This window comes from Muscardinus avellanarius (assembly GCF_963383645.1).
Source record: "Muscardinus avellanarius genome assembly, chromosome: 5".
Lineage (NCBI taxonomy): Eukaryota > Metazoa > Chordata > Mammalia > Rodentia > Gliridae > Muscardinus > Muscardinus avellanarius.
The window spans coordinates 29409067-29434835 of record NC_137790.1 but is presented as its reverse complement, the minus strand read 5'-3'; positions in this window follow the sequence as shown (position 1 = coordinate 29434835).

The window sequence follows — 25769 nt, the reverse complement described above, 5'->3', positions numbered from 1 at the left end:
TCATTTGTATATTCTATAACCTAGTAGCTGGATGGGAAAGGCAGTTATCAAAGATTTATTGAAACAATTTAAAATAACTTGAATAAGTCTAATATATAAATTTTAAAGACTTATCTATTATACATACATATATATATATATATATATATATATATATATCCAAGGAAATTGAAGATATATGTTTGTACAAAAGTTTGTACATAAATGTTCATAGAAGCTTTATTCATAATAATCAAAAAGTAGAAAGAATCTGATGTTTACCAACTGATTAATGGATAAATAAAATATGGTATATCTATGCAATGGAATATTATTCAACCATAAAAAAGAAATGAATTGCTGACTTATGTTATACCATCAATAAATCTTGAAAACATGCTGAGCAAAAGAAGGCAGGCACAAAAGATAACCTATTGAATGGTTCCATTTATATGAAATGTCTAGATAGGCAAATTCATTGGGGCAGAAAATAAATTAGATTACCAAGGGTTGAAGGAAGGGGACTGAAACAAAGATAGGTATAAGGTTTTTTTTTTGGGGGGGGGTGATGGAAATGTTCTACAATTTATTTTAATAATTGTTGCAAAATTCTGTGGCTATACTAAGAACTATTGAAATCTACATGAAAAGTGAACAAATTCTATGGTATGTGAAATATTAAACAAAGCAAATAAAGCCCCCAATTAAAATAAAATAAAATGAGGGTGCATATCATTAGGATTATGTGGAAACATGCAGAATTTATAACTATAAACTAAAGTGAAAGTCAATTATTCCTATTTTATTCTTCTGACTAGGTAATTTTGAAATGATGCTATTATAGAGATTTGCTGAAGATGCTAGATGAAAAAAAAAATCTCATTCAAAATCAATATGTCCTTTCAAATCTTCCTTCTTCACATCTGGGGTCATATGGTCACTACTTACAGACGCAGTCCTGCCCCAGGAAGTGAGATCAATCTTGACCTTGACGAGCGGATGTTTATTGAACACCAGTTCAATATTCCAAGGTTTTAGCATCATTTCTACCTTTTAGCTAGCCTGGTTCTGATCTAGCATTTGGATGTAAGGCTTATTGTTGAATTGTTACCCCTCCCAGTTTCTCTTTTGCTTACGTCCTTAGTGTAAGACTGACTCAGCTTAGACTCAGGGTTTTCCTGGCTATTCAGAGATTTTTCAGGAATGAGGATTTAGTCCTCAACTAGATCCTGGTCAGGCTTCTCAGACGCTGATCCCCATCCATTGCTCTCCCTGACATGCCTTAGTATTACTGGTCATTGGTGATTCCATATGCTTGGCTAAAGGTCACCCCCACCTATATGTAACTATCAAAATACAGTATTCCAAGGGTCTGGCTGGGTTTCTTTCAACAATTTTTAGTCCTGCCTTCTTCCTCTCAAATTTCTTCCTACAAACAGCACAGACTTAATGAGCTCCCAGATACCCTTGGTGACACCAGTCTTGACACAACCAACTTTTTTTTAATATCTAGATATGCCATCAATGTAATTTCAGTTCTGATAAAAATTATGCTTTCCTATTAAACTTATCTTTTTAAGAGACTCAGCTGATGCACATTTATTAATTCAAGATTAAATGCTTATTATATGAAAGGCATTATTAGAATATAAAGCTAAAAAGAAATGAAGAGGGAAATTCTCTAATGTACATGAAGTGCATAGTAAACATATCAAAGTCAATCACTAAGCCAAACATGAGAAAGAGGGAGGGGGGAAAGAACGAGGTGAGAATTGGGGAAGGGCTAAATGTGTGATTTGTGCATGTATGCCTCTACTAATCTTTTATCTCATTAAGATGGAGGACTACAATGCACCAATAAAAATTCAAAAATAATGAAAAAAGAAACCTATAAAAATGACAATGATAACTAACATATCCAACAATACAACCAATAGAGCAATTGACATAAATATCCTCTGATTTATTTTTATAACCCCATACTGTAGATTCTAATGTTAGGCATATTTTAAAGATGATCAAACTAACACTGAAAGTAATATGAACAATATTCAAATATAAGATGAATATTTTTGATACTAAGATCTTTTAAGAAATTACTGCATGCATTTGAGACTTTTGACATATTATGGGATACATTAGATAGTAAAATGTTTATTACAGAGAAACAAATTAACATTTGTTATCTCACAAGCTTTTTCTAATCAGAATAGCTAAAATATACTTATTTAACAAAAGTCTCCAATACAATACAATGTTATTATCTCTTTCCTCAAGTTGTATGTAAGCTTTCTAGACTTGTTCATCCTTTGAATTGTTTTACTTATACCTCCCCATATTCCCTTTCCTCTCCACTATTTGATTATCTCTCTGTATATTTGACCTTGTTCTTTTTTTAAAAAAAATTCGCAAACAATTGAGATTATGCAATGTTGTTTTTCTGCATCTGGCTTATTTCTCTTAGCATAATGTCCTCCAGGCCTATCCATGTTGTGGCAAATGTCAGGATCTCATTGTTTTTAAGGCTTAGAAATATTCTATAGTTGAAACTAAGATCTTAATCAGCAGGTTATAGTGTGTAGAGAGCCTAAATTTTAACAAAAACTTAAAACTTAGATTCTAACTGAGCAAAAATTACTGTATTCAGTTAACACAAAAAAATTTAGACTAAGATGACATTCAGTCTTTAAATACCTGTTGAAAGTACTACATTCTCATTCCTACGATGATTCACCCAGCATCATCAAGGGTCATGAACTATAGTTGCACAAGATAGGGGCAGAGACCATAGGTAAAGTCCAAGAATGTTATTATGGCAAGAAGGAGCAAGTGAGTCTCAGATGTCCAAACAGGTCCACAGATACACAGTCCAGGGAGTCTAATTCCAAAAATATAAATGAGGACACCATAGGAGAAATTACAAGTCAATCTGAACTACAAGATTTCCACATCTGCGTAGGATCCCTGAGTAATGACACGAGGTGTTGAAGTTAACAACATGCAGAACTGTGAGCTATTAGAGCTGCAATATGCAGGACCTTCAGAATTCCTTCCCAGACCCAGTCTGTGTACTGTGAGGCAATTCACAAGTAAAGGTAAGATGGCCTCTTGCTTGGAGTGGGGAAGTGAAAGGAGCACGTATTTCGAGGTAAACTTACTATCTATATGGTACAAAATAATGATAAAGCTTCACTTGCAGAATAATGTATATGGGAAAGCACTGAATTTGATTCCTTTCAATGACCTTTTTGTCTTAACCAAGAAAGGAAGAGAAAATATCAGAGTAATGGGAAGATTCATTAAAATGAGCTAAGATAATCTTAGAAATGTTGCAGAATATTTGCAAGCAGAACAAAACTAAGAAACATTAGAACTCACATGGAATACTGTGTTGCCATTTTTATTCTGTTTTCCAAAGATGGCCAGGGCACTATCTCCCATCTGACATGTTCTAGAAACTTGCAACTCCTCCATGAAGAGGTAGAGCCTTAGTCCCCTCTCTCTGAGTCTGAGTGAGCATGCCACTTCTTTGTGTCCAATAGACTGTAGAAGAAATATTACTACAAGATTCCTGACACTAGGTTATAAAAGGCAATGTGGCATTTATGGAGTGAGAAAACTCATCTTTTTAGAGTCCTGAGATGTCATGGGAGGAGAGAAATGTTCTATGACTGTCATGCTGGTGAGCTACATCTAGATACTAAAAAAAAAAAAAAAAAAAAAAAAGTACATCTGAGTTCCCAGAGAATAGTCTGCTTTAACTTCCAGCCCTATGGATCCAATGTCTTGGGCAGTGAGTCTAGTGGTCACCCTCAGATGACTGCTGTCACCAGCATCTGACTGCTACTTCATGAGAAGCTATGAGTTAGAAAGAACTTATGCATTCTTGACTCAGAGAAGAATGAAGTGATTATTTTAAGCTGCTAATTTTTGGAGTGACTGATGATGCAGCAATAGTAATCTATTGCTATTGAAGAGACAGAATAATCACTAAGTTTCCCAGACCCATGTTTCCTCTCTTCCCATGGCAGCTACAAAAGCAATATTGGAAGCATGGTGAGAGAGACATCCTAGAAGCTTACTTTAGGTTACTACTTAGTTAATCTGCCCATAATTGTTATTTATTATTTGTGCACCAAATTGAGCTTTGTGGGATCTCAAAGTATTGGATTAAAAATTGTCTCTCAAGTTACACTTTTCATCTAAGCAAGTATCCAATCTCTGATTTCAGTTCTAGAAGGTAAGTGAAGTTTCGGGATAGTAGAATGGGAATTTATGTAGAGATAATGACCAGCAAATCAGGAAGGATATATATGTATTTGTGCATTTATTCTTACCTGAATAGGTACATGTTAATGTACCTTAGAGAAGGCAGGGATGGATGGATAAAAGAAACCCTTTATTCTTTCTGCCTTGGTCATAAGGCTACAATTATAAAATGACACGTTTAGAGTAATGGTTTTGAAACTGTGCATGGTTATCCAGGAAGCTATAAATTGGGATTCTTGAATTCTATTACCTCTTCCCTTTCACCTGTTCTATGATTAAATTTTTTTTTCAAATGATGCAGCTTCTCTCTGCCTCAACTTCTCTTCCAAACAAAGACTTCCATAAAACATGTCATCTGCAGAATTCTCTGGAGAAAAGGAGAAGAATGAGTTGAGCCATAACCTCCTAACTTATTCAACACACCCTCAGCCAGCAACTGCATTCTCCCTCTGGCATTCGGAGGATTCTTATATGCCTTGCCCTCAAAAATGCTATCAACATAATGAAAGTTGAGATGGAAATTAATCACTAAGTGATCTTCCTCTTGCACCTATTTTGAAATCTTTGCGGGTGAGAGGAATCTGTAGGACCTTAAATGTCTAAGCTGAGCTTCACAACAGCTGTGCAGTTGAATCTCTATATCTACAGGTCTTTATCTATTGGGTCAACTAACAGAGAATTGAAAACATTTGGGAAAAACACTGCATCCATGCTGAACATGTACAGACTATTTTCTTCCATTATTCCCCTAAGCAATGCAGCACAACTATTTACATAGCATTTACAATGTTATTAGGTGCTATAAATAATCTAAATACAATTTAAAGCACAAAAGAGAATGTAAGTTATATGCAAACACTATTATATATAAGGGATTTGAGAATCTGTGAATTTGGATACTGAAATGAATGCCCCATGGATACTGATAGGACTATGATAAATCCATGAGAAGTGATTATTAAATAGAAATATAATTATACTGTTGTTTTAGCATTTATTATCAAGAAACTCAATGTGTGTGTGTGTGAGAGAGAGAGACAGAGAGAGAGAGAGAGAGAGAGAGAGAGAGAGAGAGAGAGAGAGACAAGAGAGAGAGAGAAGAGAGGGAGAGAGGATGAACTACTCAGGGGCATCCTACAAAAGAGATACATCCCCAGACCTATTTTATTTTACTTTGAAACAGGATCACTGAGGAGCTTACTAAGTTTCTGAGTCTGATCTTGAACCTATGACCCTCATGTCTCAGCCTTTCAAATACTGGGTTTACAAGCATGTGCCACCACGCCTGGTTAACAAACTCAAATTCTGACAGGCCTTCTGTCTCTAAGTTCCCATAGTTCACTGTTCATACCTCTCTCTTCCCACTTACTGCAATATATTTTCTTTTTTAATACTTTAATTAGTGCATTATAATTATGCATTATAGTGAGGCTCACAGCAATACAAACATACATGCGTGTAGCATCCAGTGTATTTCCTTCTGCTTCCCACTCTGCTCCCCTCTCCTTGTTCCCCCTACCTCTTAGTGAGATTGGTAGTAATATCTTCATATATGGATGTAGCATCATTTGAACTGCTTATTTCCTCCAGTCTCCTTTTTCCTTTCCATCTTCTTTCTCTCCCTCCCCCCAACTCCTCCCATCATTCCACTGGTCTCTGGCTCTTCAATTATCTGAAATCCCTTTTGTTTTCCATTTTTCTCTCAAGCTTCTACATATTAGAAAACAGGTGATTCTTGACTTTCTGAGACTGGCTGAAGCATAATTTTCTAGTTCCATCTATTTTTCTTCAAATGTCACAATTTTGTTCTTCTATATAGCTGAATAAAATTCCATAGTGTGCTTATACCACAGTTTCTTTGTGTATTCATCTATTGATAGACACCTAAGTTGGTTCCATAATCTGCCTATTGTGAATTGTGCTGCTATAAACACAGATATGTATTTAGAACTTTAATATTCTAAGTATTTTGGGAAGATGCCAAGAAATGATATGGCTGGGTCATATGATGGTTCCATATTTAGTCTTTTGGGAAATTTTCCTACTAGTCTCCACAGCGGTTATACCAATTTACAATCCCACCAACAGTGTATACAAGTTCCTATTTCTTCACATCCATGGCAGCATTTATTATTATTATTGTTATTATTGTTACAGTACTGGGGATTGAAGCTAGGGGCATTCTACCTCTAAGCTACATCCCAAGGCCTTATTAATTAATTAATTAGTTTGTTTGTTTTGAGATAAAAATAAGTTACTGAGAATCTCACTACATTGTTGAGGCTGTCCTCAGCCTTCCAAGTACTGGGATTATAGGTGTGTGCCACCATGCTTGGCTTTGTTTGTATTCTTAATGATGGTCATTCTAACTGTAGTTAGGTGAAAGCTCAGTGTAGTTCAGATTTACATTATCCTGATTGCTAATGATGTTGAACGTTTTTTCATGTATTTATTGGCCATTTGTATTTCTTATTTTGAGAAGTAGCTATTCAGATCAGTTTCCCATTTTTATTGTTTTTTTAATATTAAGATTTTCTGAGTTATTTTTATATTCTAAAGCCCTCTTTCAGAAGTATAGCTGGCAAAGATTTTTTCCCATTATGTAGGCTTTCTTTCTGAACTCTTGATTATTTCAAGCTCTACAGAAACTTTTTAATTTGATGCCATCCTATTTATTGATTCTTGGTTTATGCCCCGAGCTTTGTGGGTCCTACTGAGGAAATCTCTGCCAGTGCCTGTGTGTTGGAGAGTTTGTGCTCTGTTTTCCCTATTGTATTTTCTAGTGTTCTTTCTCCCACCGAACTCTAAGCTTCTACTGTAAACTGTACATGTCTTTGCCTCATTAGTCCTAGGGCTAGGTCAGAAAATAATAAGAATTTAATGGATTTTTGATGAATTAATAACATTTTTAGAAGGAGAAAAGAGATCATGAATCCAATAATGTTTGAGAAATTAACACCTAGGTGTCCATTGGGAGATTTGGAGTCTCAGCCCTTGATAATTAAATCTATTTAAACATGTTCTCAAATCTCCTCACAAATAAGGGATAGAATAATAACAGGGGTACCTCATATGCTTATCATATTGATTTTTATGGCAATAGATTCAGAAACCTCTCTGGCAAAACTTTTTGTTGTCAATTTGGAACTTATGAAGCTGGAATTTAAGAAGCTGCTTATCATATTGATTTTTATGGCAATAGATTCAGAAACCTCTCTGGCAAAACTTTTTGTTGTCAATTTGGAACTTACGAAGCTGGAATTTAAGAAGGTAAAATTGTTTGCCTAGTTACACAAGAAGAAAGTGATAAGGACAGAAATCAAGAATCCGGGATTCCCCTCTGCTGATTCAGTGCTCATTCCACTAGAACTCACCGTAAAATTCTTAAAGGGGTAGAAATAATGGATTCTACTAAAGGAAACTTAATTTTGAATCCTGGTCAAAATGTGCTATTGTGGGTTTCTGCTCTCCACTTTAGTGGGATGTAGTCATTTTTCACTCGGGGGCCAGCACTTCTGGAACGAAAAGCATTTTGCATTTTCATGTAAAATGAAGTATGGGAGGTTCCCTGAAAAGGGTTGAAGGCTTGATTTAATTGATGTTGGCGTACAAAACTTTAGGGCTCATCCAAATTCATTACCAAGGCTGCTTGTGCCAACAGCTTTGCAAAACTAGATAGGCAATTGCAACAAGTTCATTCTCCTGTGTGTTTTGAGGTGATATAATCTTTCATTACATGAGAGCAAAGGGGTTTGTTTTTTATTTTCAGTTCCCTGTGTGAGTGACATGCTAGGGAAAAGTAACAATAAAACCCTCGGTTCCTGGCTTGCCCTTTCAGCACACATAGAAAGGCTTCCTGATTCTCCACACTGCAATGGGATGCACAGAGATGCATTCGTCAGTACACAATGGAGTCTGGAATATTCCATCATTCCATATTCCCATGCCCTTTGGCTAGGACCTATAGACCCCAAGGGGAAGAACATGGAATTACTTGTTGCTACATTATATATGTAGTATTTTAGGATTATGTGAAATTTTTAAGCTGAATGTTTTGTTCAGTTCCTGTTTTGCTACCTTTTATGCAAATATAGCCTAATTTTGACTCTCTTCCTACTTTTTCTCATAATTTCTACAAGGCCTAAGTTCCCAAGGGATGACTGAATGCATTGATTAATGACTTGTTTTATACATTCCAGAAAAAGAAAAGTGAAATAATTTTCTATGAGGATTACCACTTTAATTAAAAAAAAATCTGAATTCACCTTGGCTATAATATCCAATGAGGATATTAACCCTTGTGATAAGAAGTACAGAGACTAAAATGTGGTATAGTCAGTGTCTAGATTTTAATAATTCTGTGCCTTAGATTCTCTTGTGACTAGCTCTTGTCAGGGTTTTTGATGGTAGCACCATTCCTAGCTATTATTTTCAGATATACCAATGACCAAGATCAGAGAAAATGTGGTAGAAAGAAAAATTTCTCAGCTTATGTCCATTTGCAGCTAATTGGAAAGACATGTGTCACATCTCTGTGCTTAAACCAACCTTTGGCAGAAGCATTGGCACCACCGCATTTGCTTATACCAATTGACAACTACCCTGCGACTGGAATAGGAGTCTATTTTATTCAGGACTGAAAAAAAGTAGATACAGGAGAAAATTTTGCTATGGTAGGAATTGGGGAAATGAATTTATGTTGGACAGATGACCAGCTTTGTTTGGTATAGAGTTTATTTTCTGCATTTGATATTCTTAAGTCCTTATAAATTTCAATTTAACATTTGCTTTGTTACTACGTTTATTGAGTATTTGCCATGAAGTCTACTAGGGCTTATAGTTTGTTTTCATCAAACTGGGCTACTATACCAAAATACCATAGACTAGGTAGCTTCTAAATAGCAGATATTTATTTCTCACAGTCATGGAGGCTGAGAGGTCCTAGATAAGGTACCAGCAAATTTGGTGTCTGATGGGGGCCTTTCCCTCATTCAAAGATGGGGCTTCTTTCATTCATGAGAGGGCTGAACAGGCCTTGATCCATCAACATACCCACAAAGATGGTCCTTACATAAAAAGTGTAGCTAGTTCTCTGTGGTCTCTTTGATGAAGTACAGAGCCTTTCTATAATCACCTCCCCCCAGAACCCACCCACCTCCTAGTACCATCACTGTGGGGGGGTAAGATTCCAACATATATATTTTGAGAGGACACATAGTGAGGATATTCAGACCACAGCATGGATACTAAGATTTAGAAATTTAATAGCTCTACTCTAGGAGAAAACATAGTCTTTTATATACTATTAAGAAAAGCAATTAAAAGAAAAAAATAACTGTGAGAATGTCTATCTTCCAAAATGAAAAAAAAAAAAAAAAAAAGCTTTAGGGCCTGCTGTTCTGCTAATTACCAAAGGTAAATTGCAACATTTTTATACAAAGTAATAAGGAAGAAAGAGACTAGAGTTTTTCCCTATTTTCATAAGTACAACATTTACTATAAATGTAGATGGGCAAAGAGGAGAGAAGTTAACAGTAAGATTTCACTAGCCCCATATGAGGCCTGTGGTATTATAGGACTGAAGAGAGCTGAGGTTTTTAATTGAAAACAAGATAAGTAATTATCTTCCATTCTTGTTCTAAGAAGGTAGTAATTAGAGTAGATCCCTGCTCCTGGGTCAATACTCCCAGCTCACAACCTGATAGAATTCCCCAGCTTGATGTTAACAGAATAAATAGAACAATATATCCCAAAATCTTAGGGGAAAGCAAAAGCATGTCTGGGATCTTATTCCTGCAACTGTTGTCTTCAGAGGATGAGGAGTACAGGTAATTTTAATAAGAGATCCTCACCATTGAAATACATAGCACCCTGGGGTATCTTTAAGAGAGAAGAAAATGCCTCATTAGAGGCACAATCCCATATTCCTTTAAAAAAAACTAAGCTTGAATATGCAACATAATGGCAAATGACTCCCTACTCAAGTAATTTTAATCTGGAAGAAACACATTACTTAAAACAAAAATCCCCACTGATGCCAAGATATGGAAACAACTACTTAGATATAGAGCAACATAAAAGAGTAAGATAAAAGAAAAAAGATTGGACACCAAACACATTTCTCTAAATAAGGAACATAAAGTATTCTCTAGAAGATTATTCAGGCTCTAAATTTTTATTCCTGATAAATAAAAATACCTAAAGGTAAAAGATCAATCTTTCTGCAAGGCAAGATTGTTTTTACATTCATACACTGAGAGTTTTACACAGACTATACGGACTAGCATGAGGGGGCTGGAGAGACCTTCATCTATCAACATACCCACAAACTGCTATGAGGTATTAAAGACACCTTGAAAGCAGAGGGGCAACTTGACTTTAAGAGCCAAAGTAGCTTTGTAGTTATGAAAGTTAAATGTTGAATCTCACAGGACCTTGGAGGTAAGAAAGACTTTAAAAGCCATCTAGTTCAACTTAAATCCTTAAGCAGAGAAGAAAGTGAGACTTCACAATGACAAGTGGTCTAGTTTATAGGTAATTTTGGTTCCCTATTTGCAAGACTTCTTGTGAAGGTCAATGTGAATCCTGAGTAACGAAAAGAGGAAGGAAATAAAAGAGAAGGAAATTGCTTCCAAGAAACACAATTGTATAATGGCTGAATTTTCTATGATTTTGATTAGGAATGTTCAACATTTGCATATGAGGTTATAAATGTTCAGCCCTTCTTGTTAATTCTGTATAAGAATATATAGCTGGCTCTATCTTTTCTATAAAAATTTATTTTAGCATCAGATTCGGAAGGCATGTTGCGTCTTAGGAAAAGCATTAATTCTATTTTTGTTTTTATTTCCTCTTATAGTTTTATACAAAAGGTACATTTTCATTAGAGGAATTAGGTAGCTAATTCTCTTGGACAGATTCAGCTGTCACGGAGTAACACAATCCGTTTCTACCCTCCCTACCCAGCCTGGCAGGGACGTGACTCCAGCAAGCAGTGGCTCTGGTTTGCTGGGACATTTCAGGCTTCTGTGACAGCTGACAGCAGAGTAGTAACAGCTAAGGTGTCAAGCCATCCCTTCCCCAACTTCATTTGCTTGGGGAATGTGCTAACTTGAAAGTCCAAAATAGTAATTTAGAACAACTATAAGTAGATAGTATAGATTTTTGTTCCTCTACATAATTCATTTAAGGGGTTTTAAAAAATATCATCTTATTTACTGGTTTTATGGTCATCAATACAAGTATCTTGGAAAAAATATATCAGGACATATATCATCTTAATAGTCAAGCAAGTAAACAATGAAGTCAGTTGATAAGTATTTTTTAAGCCTGTGCCCAAGGCATATACAACTTTTTTTCTTTAGTGAGAGATAACTAAATACTAGTTTGATATCCACTATAACAAAATATAGATTCGATTTTCATTGCATATAAGGCCATGTTTTGTGCAAATGAAGGGTCTGATAGAATTTACAAATTAAAGAGATGCATTTCTGAATTAGTTAATTACCATGAAGGGAAACAACACTATATAACTTTGTATTTTTAAGAATCTTTCTGATTAGAAAGACAATTATGTGTGTCACATCATGAAATCATACACTAACGAATAACGATTTTTACTTAAATAAAATAATGATTTCTTTTATTCCACAGAGACAGTATGGTTTACTAGAATAAGCACTTGGTTTGGAGTCAAGTGCCTCAGTCTATATCCAAAACACTGACACTTATTATTTAATTTCTCTGTACATGCTATTTAACTTTCCTAATCCATAAGAAAATTAAACTAGATTATTTTCAAATTCAAATCTCAGTGACTTATGGTATATTAAAAATATGTGTTCTCAGAAACTGCTCCAGAGGAAATGGTACAATTTCAATGAAGTAAGATGCCTGTCTTCATTTCTTGTTTGTGGCAAAAATAAAAATTACAGATTTCACATGCTACAGAGTTGAGTACAGAATTAATTTGTCTGAAAAAGTATATGTGTTATGTTTTTATAGAGGTTTACAATGCAACTAATAGATCAGATTAGTAAATTATAAAAAAACAGGATTTAATTGAATTTAGATGAACCTGAAAACTTTGGTACTATAAAACGTATTAAAAAACACCTTGGGGCCGGGCATGGTGGCGCACGCTTGTAATGCCCATGCTTGGGAGGCAGAGACAGGAGGATCGGGCAGGTTTGAAGCCAGCCGCGTGCGTGCTGGCTTAGGAGACCCTGTTTGCAGATAAAAATGTAAAAATGGGTCTGCGAGTGTAGCCCAGAGGTAGAAGGGCTTCCAGGAACCCCAGTACCACCAAAAAAAAAAAAAAAAAAAAGTAAATAAAAAAACACCTTGGCTGTGAGCTTCCCACTAATTAAATATTTATAAATGAGTAAGTTTTCATTATTTTTAAACAAGAAAAACTGAAATTCTATATGAGGCTACTATTTACACATGGGGTATTTGCTCTTTGGTTTATCTTGTTACCTTTCACCAATTCCCTGAGTGGTTTTCACTAAAGGCAAGGTTATCTTGCCATCCTTGATTTGGGGCAATCAGCCATCACAAAACAGTTCCTGGTAATAAACATTAGAAAGAGAGGCCTGCAAACAGCTCCAGAATGATAAATAAGGATATCATTTTCCAAATAGGAAACAGGAGGAGGTTAATTTAAAATAAAACACGATGAGGTCTCTTACCGAGTTATCATCACCTGCCTTTCAAAATAGGAGTAGTCATTACAAGTGAGGGCAATCGTTCATCTGAACATCTTGTTTACTTGTCTGATTATTCTCCCCGGGTGTAATGCTGTTCAATAGGTCAATCAACGGTCCTAAGCAGCTTTTCAAGACTATTTAACAGGATAATTCGGTCAAAGTGCACATGGTTTATAAATTGCATTCCTTTTCCTCCCCATCATGTATATATGCACTGGAGCTTTTTGCAAACCTGTCTTTATATTCATGCTCTCCTACTTTCCTGGATATGCAGATAAGTAACTTGACACTTTCCAATAGAATAACACAGATTCGGTGCCATTATATGAAAACCAAGAGTGTTAATGTATATAACAGACCTAGTATCGAGACAAGAACTAGTAGGCACAAAATAAATGGTGGTTACTATTTTCCAAACTCACCAAAGGATTTAGTATCTTAAATGTCTTGAGCGGACCCTGATGAATCTTGTCTTGCATTGTCTATGCTCTTCTTTCTCTGTACTGGTGATTGAGCCCAGGGGGCCTCTACCTCACAGCTACACTCCAGCGCTTTTTTATTTTGAAATAGGGTTTCACTAAGTTACTGAGAGTCTCTCTAAGTTGCTGAAGCTGGCCTCAGACCTGCAATCCTCCTGTCTCTTCCTCCTAAGTACTGAAATTACAGGTGTAGGCCACTGTCCTGAGTTTATGCTCATCTTAAAGAACATATTCTTGTCTTTCTCTTAGATATAGATTAGATGATAGATAGATAGATAGATAGATAGATATGCATGCATTCCTGAAGGTGAGGAGCAAGCAAATTTCTCTCTACATGAAAATCTTTATTTTATTATTTATTTATATTATACAATAAAAAAAAGCATTCCTCTGAGTATGGTGGGAATCTTCTCTAACCTTGATTCATTACCACTCTCGCAGAGCAATTCCATCTGGTAGCTCAGAGCCTTGAACCTTGATTAGGGCATTTGTTGACCTCATTGAATAAAAGAAGGAAAAATATTGATCAGAGGGACTGGGTAATACCTGTGGATGGAGTGGGAACAGATTGTTGTAGCAGGAAAATAAAACAACAGAAGAAAGCAAATAACCAGTTGTTCTAGGCCTTTGAAGGAGTTAGCAATGAAAGTTCACTGCAACCAGCTTTAGGCTAGGTATGGGCTCTGGAATATAGTTCTTTAGTAAAAAAAAAAGAGGAATATTGGGAGGCTTTCAAGTTGTATTTTATATAGAAAGAGTTGAGACACTTTAGATGCCTAACCCTCCTATTCTTTGCAGGACTAAGGAATTTATCTAGGACTTGGGACTTTAAGTCCTAAAACTTTAGGACTCATTAGTGACAAAGAGCATTCAATTTAGGCTCATTGACAGCAAAAAGAAAAGGAGATATTGGCTCTGGCACTTTATGATAAGATATAAAGAAATATCACAAGTGATGGACTACATGTAATGAATCTTAAATTGGCATTAATTTCCAGGATATCGAGACTGGATGCTATAAAAATTAAAATATAGTTTATGAAAAATATTTGCTGTCTACAGTCTCATAAAAAGAAGCTACTCATAAATAGATACTAAAATAAAATATCATAATAATGAACTGATAAAAAAGTTTGTTAAATAGTAAAATCCTGTTATGGCTAATATAATAAGTCACTTTTTTAAGTAGTATTAACTGGTATGCATGTTAACATCGCTCAATTTTCAAACATTAAAAATGATATGGTGATTGAAAAACATTGATTTTGATTTCCAGAAGATGAACTACACTTCATAGGTTTACTTGTAATCAAAATATGTAACATTAATTACAGATTTATGTATACATTTTAAAGACCAATACCAAGCCAAGCGTAGTGGCACATGCTTGTAACCCCAGTACTTGAGAGGTTGAGACAGGAGGATCACAGGTTTGCAGTCAGCCTCAGCTACTTACTGAAGCCCTCCACAATTTAGTGAGACCCTGTTTCAAAATAAAAAATAAAAAAAATAGGGCTGGCGGTGTAGTTCAAAGGTAGAATGTTCTTGGGCTCAATTCCTAGTACCAAAAACTAATAAATAAATAAATATATAAGTAAAAAAGCAATGTCAATTTCTGAATATGGATGCTATTAAATTGTTGTTGCACATGGCAATGAGAACATCAATAATGTATTTTTATAGTAGCATAGGCCTTTTTATCCAAGCTTAAAATCCTTTTTTATTAAATGGAATGAAGAGCATCAAATGCATATGTTTCTCAAGATGTGGAAGGCTGCATAGATGCTAAAGAAAAACCCTTAGCAATCAGTGATTATGGTGAAAGGAAACCCAAGATTGTCCAATAGCCTGTCTATTGTTGGTCTTTGGTGAATCCAGAATATTAGCAAGATGAAGAGTCAAACAACAAAAACTCAGTCCTTAGCAAAGACCTTGCAGGTCCACTCAATAAGTTTTAGAGGCAATAATTTAACAACTCCTCTTTTCTTCTCCCTTTTTCTTTTTGAACAAGAACTCAGAATTCATTTATTTTAACATCCTGCCTTTTTGAAAATCACATAACTGAGAAAACTCAAGTTTGGTAGCATTAAAAATATATCCAAGCCTTCAAATTAGTTAATAGCAGAATAGACCATAACTCTGAGTCCTGGCCTCTCATGATGGCACCATTTCCTACTCTATACTATGACTCTTGATGTAAGTTCACACAAATGCTTAACAACCTATTCAATTAACCAGCACATGGATCTCAATTAACCAGCACATAGATATTTGATATTCTTAGCTTATCTTTAAATATCTTTAAATAATTCTTATTAATTTCATCACCCATAAGTAAATAGGTTAGAAATTTAAATAGAAGAAGGGAGAAAGGGCAAAAGAAAACATCATAGAAATGGCTACCCAAGGGGCTCTTATCATGAAGACTAGAAATTGTAGACAGAGGAACTAGAAAAAGGAAAGGGTTAAAACTATTTATCCTCTTAGGATGGCTAGATTTTAGACTCCCTCAAAAGCCTTTCTCTCGGTGATGTAAGTCAGTGCTTTTCTAATATACCTGCAAATCACCTGGAGATCATGGTACATACAGGTTGTGATTCTGTGTTTGGGTTGTAGCCTGAGATTCTGTGTTTCTAACATTTCTAACAGGCTGCCAGGACATGTTGTGAGTCCTCAGACAATTCTGTGTGTAGGAAAGTTCTATATTACATTCATTTTAATGTTTCTTATACTTATAGGGACTCAACATTATTTTTTTTTAGCCCAGCCGCAGTTTATTAGTATTTGTTATTTCAGCAAAATCAACTTAGTTAAATAAATTGATTTAATTTATATGTCTTTGGGAAGTTGTTCCTATAAAAGATTCCCCTTATCAGAAGATAACATGTTGCCAGGTGTGGTGGCATATGCTTGTAATCCCAGCATTCAAGAGACTGAGACTGGAGGATCACTGTTCACGGAAAGTCTCAACTACTTAGTGAGGCCCTCTGTAACCTAGTGAGACCCTGTTTCAAAATAAAGAATAAAAACAATAGGTCAGGGGATGTAGTTCGGAGGTAAAATTCCCCTGGGTTCCATCCCCAAACCTGCAAAAAAAAAAAAAAAAAAAAAAGAAGATAACATGTCAAACTAGATATCTTAGCTTAAAGTTTAGAAAATACATAGTCTGATCTCAAGTAAGTTAGCAAAGGTTTACTCTCTTTTTTGAGACTTCTCATCTTTTTTATTCCAGTGCCCATTTTTGTATCTATGTAACCCCTTGACCAAAACAAAGAACCTTATTCCAACAGTCAAGGTGAAATGAATTGTCTTTGAAGGAAGAGTTGGTGGGATGGGCTTGAGCCCTGGGCTACGAGTTAAAACTAGGAAGAAGGAAGAATTTGACTTAGGAAACTTTCTTGATGGTCATAGAGATTTCTTTCTTTTTTTTTTATCAAAAAGTAAATTGAAGACAATCTCTTTTCTGGTCTCCAGGCTCCTGGCTCTCAATCTTGATCTCATGCATTAATGAAGTTATCCTGCACTTGGGAGAATTGAGCTGTTTACTTGTGCTGTCACTTACTAGCTGTTTGACATTGGTCAACCTACTTAATTTCACCTTTTTTGAACCTCTCTTTTTATTGCTTTATTTCTAACTGGGAGAATAAAGCTAGGGAGGTGATTAAATGCCCTGTAAGTTCTTCTCCAAGTTCAAAAGCAAAATTTGAGATTTTAAGATATTCATAAGGGCTTGATATTCTAATATGGTCTGATGATTATGGTTCGATTATAATACTTTACCTAGTAGTTGATAAGAAATTGGCAAATGTAATCCACAGCAATTCCTCAAAAAACTTTTGGTCTCCCAGTGATGACTGGGAACCTAGATTATCTAGTTTATCTTGGTAGTATTTATATTTCTGATAACAATATCTTAAAAGTTTCAATAATACTCTGTATTTTATTTGAGTGAATTCAGGCTAAGCATTACTTTTAGATCTCACTTTAGCCGTGTGTGTGTGTGTGTGTGTGTGTGTGTGTGTGTGTGTGTGTGTTAGATTGAATCCAGGGACATTGTACCTCTGAGTTACACCCCAAAGCCTATTTTGTTTTTCATTTTGAAGCAGGTCTAAGTTGCTGAGAGTCTTGCTAAATTGCTGCTGAGGCTGAATTCAAGCCTGGGATCCTCCTGTGCTCCTGTCTCAGCCTCCCAAATACTGGGATTACAGGTGTGTGCCACCAAGCCCAGCTTTACCTTTAGCACTCCTGATCAAAACAAAACAAAAAAACAACTCATTTCAATAATGACAATGAACTTTTTTTTTTTACCATGATGTCTAAAATTTTCTTCTCTAAGTCATTGAGATAGGAATGAGAAATAGAATTCCATTTACTATCTCATAAAAAGAGCATGATAGAATTTGCATGAACATATATGTTTGTCTGTTTTCTCCAAGACATCATAAACTTTTTAATCAATCTATGAATCAAAAAGACCATGGACAAGCTCAGGAAGACCTGTGACTGAAGATTAAAAAACAAAACAAAACAAAACTTTGAAATCTAAACTGAAGCAGAAATACTAGAATCTTCAACATCTGAATTCCTTTGGATATATAATTTTTTAAAAGTGATAGTGTGTCACAATTTTTGAATTAGTTTTGGACAGGAGCATATAACACATTACACAGAAAGTGAAACCTAAACATTTGAAAATTAGCTCCAGAAGGCATTTTTATGAAAGTTTATCTAAAATATATTTCAAAGAGGAGAAATGCCAATACAAAGCACTCCAGCGAGCCACAAAATTACCTAGATCCCTTAATTCTTTATCTATCTCAAACATCCCCACCGAGGTAGGAAAGCACACACACGAAGTGTTTTCCCTACTTAGCCCAGCACTCCAAAATCCAAGGATTTAAATACACGACTTCAAGAAACAACAGTGGGAAAATAATTGTATTTCAGGAACTGTTATTGTGCCTTTCCCACAGCACCATGAAACTTGGATTTCTGTGTGTTTTCCTATGGGTCAAACTTATTCCAGGAAGCAATTAAAAGCTGCAATGAAAAAGAAAGCCAAGCTGGGTGTGGTGGCGCACGCTTGTAATCCCAGCATTTGGAGGCTGAGACCAGAGGATCGCGGTTCGCGGACAGCCTCAGCTACTTAGGCCCTCTGCAACCCAGTGAGACCCGGTTTCAAAATAAAAATGAAAAATAGAGTAGGGGGTGTAGCTCGGAGGTCAAAATGCCCCTGGGTTCCATCCCCAGACCCACAGGAAAAAAAAAAAGCCAAAAAATTAAACTGGCTTTATGATTACATTGCTTTCTTCTAACAATGATTTCTAGATGAATAGATACATATACTTGATACCAAGTTATATATGGCAAAGAAATCAAGCAGAATGTATGACTTTGGAATTAGTGTATTAATGGGGATATGGCTTTCAATCAACTAACCCTACCTACATTCTGTGAAAGTAGTGTTTCAATTGAAACCACTTAAATTATGTTCAATGGACTATAAATAGATAATTTATCACTCTGTATTTTAATCTACTAGGCTCTTTTCAAACATAATTTAGTTCCTAGTAAGTAAGAAGATATTCTAAACTGGGCTTGGTAGTATATGCTTGTAATCCGGCATTTGGGAGGTTGAGACAGAAGAATCGTGGTTCGGGGACAGCCTCGGCTACTTAGGCCCTTAGAACTCAGTGAGACCCTGTTTCAAAAATAAAGAATAAAAAATAGGGCTGGGGGTATAGTTTGGATGTAGCATGCCCCTGGGTTTCATCCCCAGTACCACCACCACACACACACACACACAAAGATGTTCTATGTTTAAACGTATGGCGTGAAGCAGGGCATAATTGTGCAAATCTATAATATCAGGTACTCGGGTGGCAAAGGCAGAAGGATCATGACCAGCCTGGATAACAATGACAAGACTTTGTCTCAAAAAAAAAAAAAAAAGGTCTTGGGTAGAATCTTTCTTTGTAGACTACCTAAAGGGGGAAACTGGATTCTACAAACACTAACTTTAGTCTTGAAATTCTTCTAGTTACTTCGTTTCCTATAATCAGTCTGTGCAGCAATCTTTTTCATACAATGTCACACACTTAATCTTAGTAATAAAACAACATTACTAGATAGAAGGAATACATAAAGAGAATTTAATTATTCTTTTACTGTCCATGAATTAATAATAGAAGCATTATTTTTCACATTGCATTTCTAATGAGTAAAGACCGACAACTCTTTCTGAACACGAATTCCAGTAAATCAGAATCCTGATGAGACTAGGAAGAATTTTAAACATTTCCAACACTTAAGAACTGCTCTTTCAAGCCGGGCATGGTGGCGCATGCTTGCAATCCCAGCATTTGGGAGGCTGAGACCGGAGGATCATGGCTCGCGGACAGCCTCAGCTACTTAGTGAGGCCTTCTGCAACTCAGTGAGACCCCGTTTCAAAATAAAAAATAAAAAATAGGGCAGGGGGTGTAGCTCAGAGATTGAATGTCCCTGGGTTCCATCCCCAGACCCGCGAAAAAAAAAAAAAGAAAAAAAAAAAAAAGAACTGCTCTTTCAAAAAAAGACTTCAACTGCTGAAGAAATTCGGTATTGGTATAAATGCTCATAGGCTCAAAATACTTAAAGCTACACCTTTAAAGAAAAAGTTGTCTGAGGAAAAAACAAATTGTATGACTTATTTTTTCCCCTTTGGCCATGCAATTATAAAAAAAAAAGAAAACTCTTGCTGCAATAAATTTTCTATTACCCAGAATTTAGTGGTTAAAACTCTTTACTAACCAAAACTTAGTTAACCTACATTCTCATCCACTATGTTAAAAAGATCCTGTGAAAAGATCACTCACTCATCTGTAGGGCTGGGATTCTCCACTTCAAATCACTTTTTGGAAAAGTAATTATCAGATCAACAAGAAAGTCACCTAAAAAGCTCAAATTAACATTTCATATTCTCCTTTTCTTCTGAAAGATTACTAATACAAATGGTTTCAAAAGCAATTGCCAAACATATTTGACACCATGATTTTCTTTTTTTTTTTTTTTTTTTTTGAGGGTCTGGGGATGGAACCCAAGGGCATTCAACCTCTGAGCTACAGTCCCTGCCCAATTTTTATTCTTTATTTTGAAACCGGGTCTCACTGAGTTGCAGAGGGCCTCACTAAGTAGCTGAGGCTTTCCACGAACCGCGATGCTCTGGTCTCAGCCTCCTGAATGCTGGGATTACAAGTGTGAGCCACCACGTCTGGCTTGACATCATGATTTTCCACAGTGTGAGAACACCAAATTTTAGAATTGTTCTAGGATTAAAAAACTTCTTAAAATTTTACATTCTCCCCCACAAAGATGAATGACAACAATGCACCAATAAAAACTTAAAAAAACACTTAACAATTTACATTTCCTTGGGCTCTATTAATTAAAATACACTAACATTGAAATATGGCATGTTTTGAAAGTTGGGTTTACTTTAGACTCGGCTCAATAGAAATCAATTAGTAAAAATGTAATCATAAACACTGGACATAGAAATTGTGTTTTATCAAATCGCCAATACAATGCTCGAAATGCTAATTCTGAAAATGTTAGCAATTCTTATATCAAATGCGGCAAAACAGCCTGTGAATAAGAGAACACTCGAAATAGGCTTGCTGAGTATATTTTTTTCAGATATTTTATGAATATTCACTGCAAACTTATGCATAACTGGGTTTTGTGTTTGAACTAATCATTCTATCACTGACCAGGCATGTATGTGTGCAGCTCAGATAAGAATGATGCATGTCAGAGAGACCTGTCTACACTGCCTAGATGAGATTGGCCCTTGATTTGCAGCCACAGCTGCTAACGGCAAAGCATACTGCTATTTTCAACCACTCCACTTAGATTCACATTCTTCTCTGCTCTAGTGCTTTAAAAAGCGCCAGGATGCTTGCCTGTCTCCACCGTGTCCTGGCAGGCCATCATTCTGCAGACTGATTTTAATTTGAGCTTAGGCATGTCATCACAAGTTTGTGGGAGAGTCATCTAAAAACTTCAGAAACGTGATAACTGTGTTCTCAAAGCACACATGCAGGATGGCATGAAGAAGATCATAGATCACTCTGAAGAGTTAACACTAAGTTCCAGAGTGATGATAAATTCCAAGAAGATGCACACCCCCACATGACAAAGATTCTCCATGGCACTGCTGAGATGAAAAGTGCCACTCATCAACACCCTGTCCCATGATATGCTGACAAAGAAGAACAGTTACCTCAATTCACAAATCCCCTGGGGGTGGGGGAGGCAAGCTTTGTATAAAGCTGGACTGCATAAAATAAATTTCCTCACCCTTTAGTGCTTTTGTGGCTGCTGCACCAGCTTAAGAATTTCTTGTGTAAAGTCTCTCTTACCCTACCAAGAGTTGATTCCTTCCTCTCTGGCACCTTTACCACTCATTCCTTAGAAATGTGTCTACGATGGCAACAGTTCTCCTTCCCTCCCAATATAGGTTCATATCTCTTTGAAGACAGGAGCCATTTATTTGAATATCTAGCACATTTCACAGTGATTTGGCATAACATCTTGTTAATTTAACAAGGATAGGTGAGTGGGTGAATAGACGAATGGAAGGATAGATGGGTGGATAGATGGATGGGTGGTGGATGGATGGATGGATGGATGGATGGATGGATGGACGAATGGATAAAAGGAAAGACGTAAAAAGAAAACTATTCAGATTTACACATGGTTATTTGTGTTTGGCTTGGACCTGGGGCTGCTGAGCAAGGAACAGCTAACTCACTCACTGGTCTTATAATTGAAACAATTTGGAGGGGAAAAAAAAGGAGGAAAATATTGTGGAGTGGTATTTATGTCACACCTATGCCATTCAACAGGTAGCTCTAGTAAAAGGAAAAGAAGCATCCTCTTTCTATCTAAGGTTCCTAAGTGTCAATTCCCCTGCTAACACAAAGAGCAAGAGATGATTATTATTCAGAAGAGATCCACTATGAAAGGCAAATAGTGGTGATAATAAAAAAGTATAGTTGAAATTTGACACACTTAGGAACAAACTAGAACCCAGATAATAATGAGCAGGGTGCTTGGTTTCACTGTATAAAATTAAAAATCAGAACATCATATCTTTTAGCATTGTTTTAGAACTCCAAACAGGCTTTGTAGAGTGTCTGGTACAGAGAGACATGCAAAACTGTTTTTATTTGTAATAATCATATTTATATACCATACTATTCTTAGTAGTATAATGCAATTCTATTTCATTAAATTTGACACTAACTTTACTGGAAAATATTTTTTTCATATTTTCTTTTGGTATGAGGAGATAGAACTCAGGAATGATATACCTTTTAGCCACACTGTCATTTTTATTTTTATTTTTTATTTTGAAACAAGTTCTAGCTATGTTGCTAACACTGAACTTGAAACTGTGGTCTGAGCTTCCCAAGAACTGAGATTATAGGTATGTACCACCACACTCAGCTGAAAGTATTCTTTTAGTTAATTTAGAGACCTGTGAAGAGTTAAATATAATTCTGCTTAAATGAGTTAAGCATTTATTTACTGCTTACCATTAAGCAAAATACTGTATGTAGAGGGATCATCTAATAATGTCAAATAATGTAGAATGACCACTAAAAAGGTTCATACCTGGAGGACTGAGCTACATAGTCTCCAAATAAGAAGACTATATTCAACAGAAAGAGAAATAGGCATTCAATGGATACATGCTGTTATGGACTAAATGTTTGTGACCCTACAAAATTAATATGTTGAAATCCTAGAGTGGACATCTGGAAAGATGGCAACTGAGGGAAGCAGCACATACCAGTCCTGCTGACACCTGATCTTCGTTGCCTCAAAAACAGCATTTTACAAAGCCAGAAAATACTACTATCAGTAGAAGAATAAAAATGGTAAATACAAGGGACAGGAAAAAAGAAGATTAGAAGACCGAACTGAGAGCAGAAAAGAAACCCACCTGCCTTGTGCCGGTGGGCTCTGCAGCAGTGTTATCTTGCCTCACAGCACCAGACCCTAGATATGAAAAGGAAAACAAGGAAATGAAGTCAGCAGCTACAGACCATTGGGATTGTAAGCCATCAGTTCTTCTTGCACAAACACCAGCTACAACCTCTAGCAGTGGTGCTGAGCTCACCATACCCTCCAGCGATCCAAAGCAGAGCTCAACACCAGAAAAGAAACCCTCCTGCCTCGCAGCTAAGGGCACTGCAGTGGCACCATCTTGCCTCACCGCACCTGATGCAGAGATGATCAGGAAAATATCCAAGGACCTGGAGTAAGCAGTTGCGGATCAATGGAATCGTAAGTCATCAGTTCCTCCTACGCAAACATTGGCTACAACTTGAAGCAGCAGTGGCCAAGCTCACCATGCCCTCCAGAGATTCAGACCTATGCGCACCAAAATCTTAAGTGAAGCTGCGGCACCTACAGGAAACACCCAGTGAAGTGCCCTCAGGGACTCGTGCAGCTGTGATGAATTTCCTGAGTTTGAGTCTTTGCAGTTCAACCCAGCAAAGTAATGGCAGCTGAGATTATCACACTCTCAAGAGATCCAGAGCAGCGCTCAATAACACCATAAGTGAAGTCGCGATTCCCATGGGAAAACACCCAGCCTGCTACCCCCAGGGACTGGTGCTGCTGAGATAAACTCCCTGGATCTGAGACTGCAGTTCAACCCAGAGGAAGTGAGAGTGGGGTCTAGTGTTGGACATAACAGAGGCTCAGACAGACTCAGGCTCAGTTTGGTGGAAAGTGTGGGGGGAGGCCTACACTTAACACTAGACCCAACTAGTAGAGTCTCCAGGATCACCATAGACCACTGAATTGTAGAGAATGGGGTGAAATCAGACCAGTCCAGCCCTAGCTGTGGAGAACAGAAACTCTTATATTGAGTTTGGTCTCAGAGGCATATGCCACAAACAGAAGCAGGGAGAGACTGAGACTTCAAATCCGTGGAAAGCCAGGAGGGTGACCTGCGCTTAACACTAGATCCAGCCCATTTAATAACGACCACCTGCATAGACTGAGAAAGATTCAGAGAACCAGACTGACAGCAGTAGGTGCCAGTGGCCCTTGGTATCTGCACAGAGAGACACTGCAGAGGCTCTGTGTGCTGAATAGTTATTCATTTGTAGAGTTGCATTAATTTGCTATTGGGGTTGTTTTGGGGTGTGTGTGTGTGTGTGTGTGTGTGTGCCTATTTTTTTACCCTGTTCACAAACTCTCTCCCAAGCTTCTACTCTTGTACATACCTATTCTCTCTATCCTTTTTGCTGTTTTTTTTTAATCTTCTTTTTCTCTCTCTTTTGTCTTGTATTAAATCTACTTCATACCAGAATCTCTACATTGGTAGCAGAATACCACTAGATTTTTACTGTCTCTAATCTCTAGTATATACTACCATACTAACTTCATACTCTCATTTTATTTGGCACTATTTGAGGCTTTTCTCTATTCTTCCACTTACAACTTCACTTCCCTCCTCACTCAACCTTCACTGTGGAATACAATAAACTTGCTCTTGGATATACCAGCTGCCCCATTCTTGATCTCTGGCTTCCTGCTTCACTGTGCAATATCTTCTGCACTTAGGCTCCTGTCATTGTGATGCCATGTGCCATGAATCCCCCACCCGAGCCTAATGGAAACCTGTGCCATGCTCTTGGACTTTCAAAACCATAAACTAAAAAAAAATCATTTTTCTTTATAAATCACCAATCTGCAGGTATTTATTCTATAAAAATGTAAAATAGACTAATATACTTACCATGCTAACACTCTTACCTCTGACTTTAAGCTTTCAGACTATAAAATTAAATTTATTTTAGTAATAAGTCAGCCAGTCTTATTTCACTACAGCATCTCAAGTTGACTAAGACACTTGGATATGTACATACATAAGAAGGAGCTAACTGCTGCTGTGGGTTTAAAAAAATGCATGGTAATCACATTGATCTATAACTATAGGAGGTAAACATGGATTCTGAATATCTGTAAATTAATTACTACATTGTGGGTCCTTCCGATGCTAATTATTCCTTCTTTAGAACAATTATAAACTGGTCCTATGGAAAAAAAAAAGTGACCTAAGAGAAGTGTGTCCAAAGAATCACTCTGGATGTCGCTGAAGAGCCCACATGTTGTTCCAGCAACCGGAGTCTTCTATCTCCAGCTCAACATTTTTGCTCTGACTCTCTCCTTCCTTCCTATGGTGCCTTAAAGTGACTTTCATACTAGAAGATGACAGATGCAACAGAGAGAACCCAGACTGTCAGTGTCACAGAACACTCCTCCCAAACC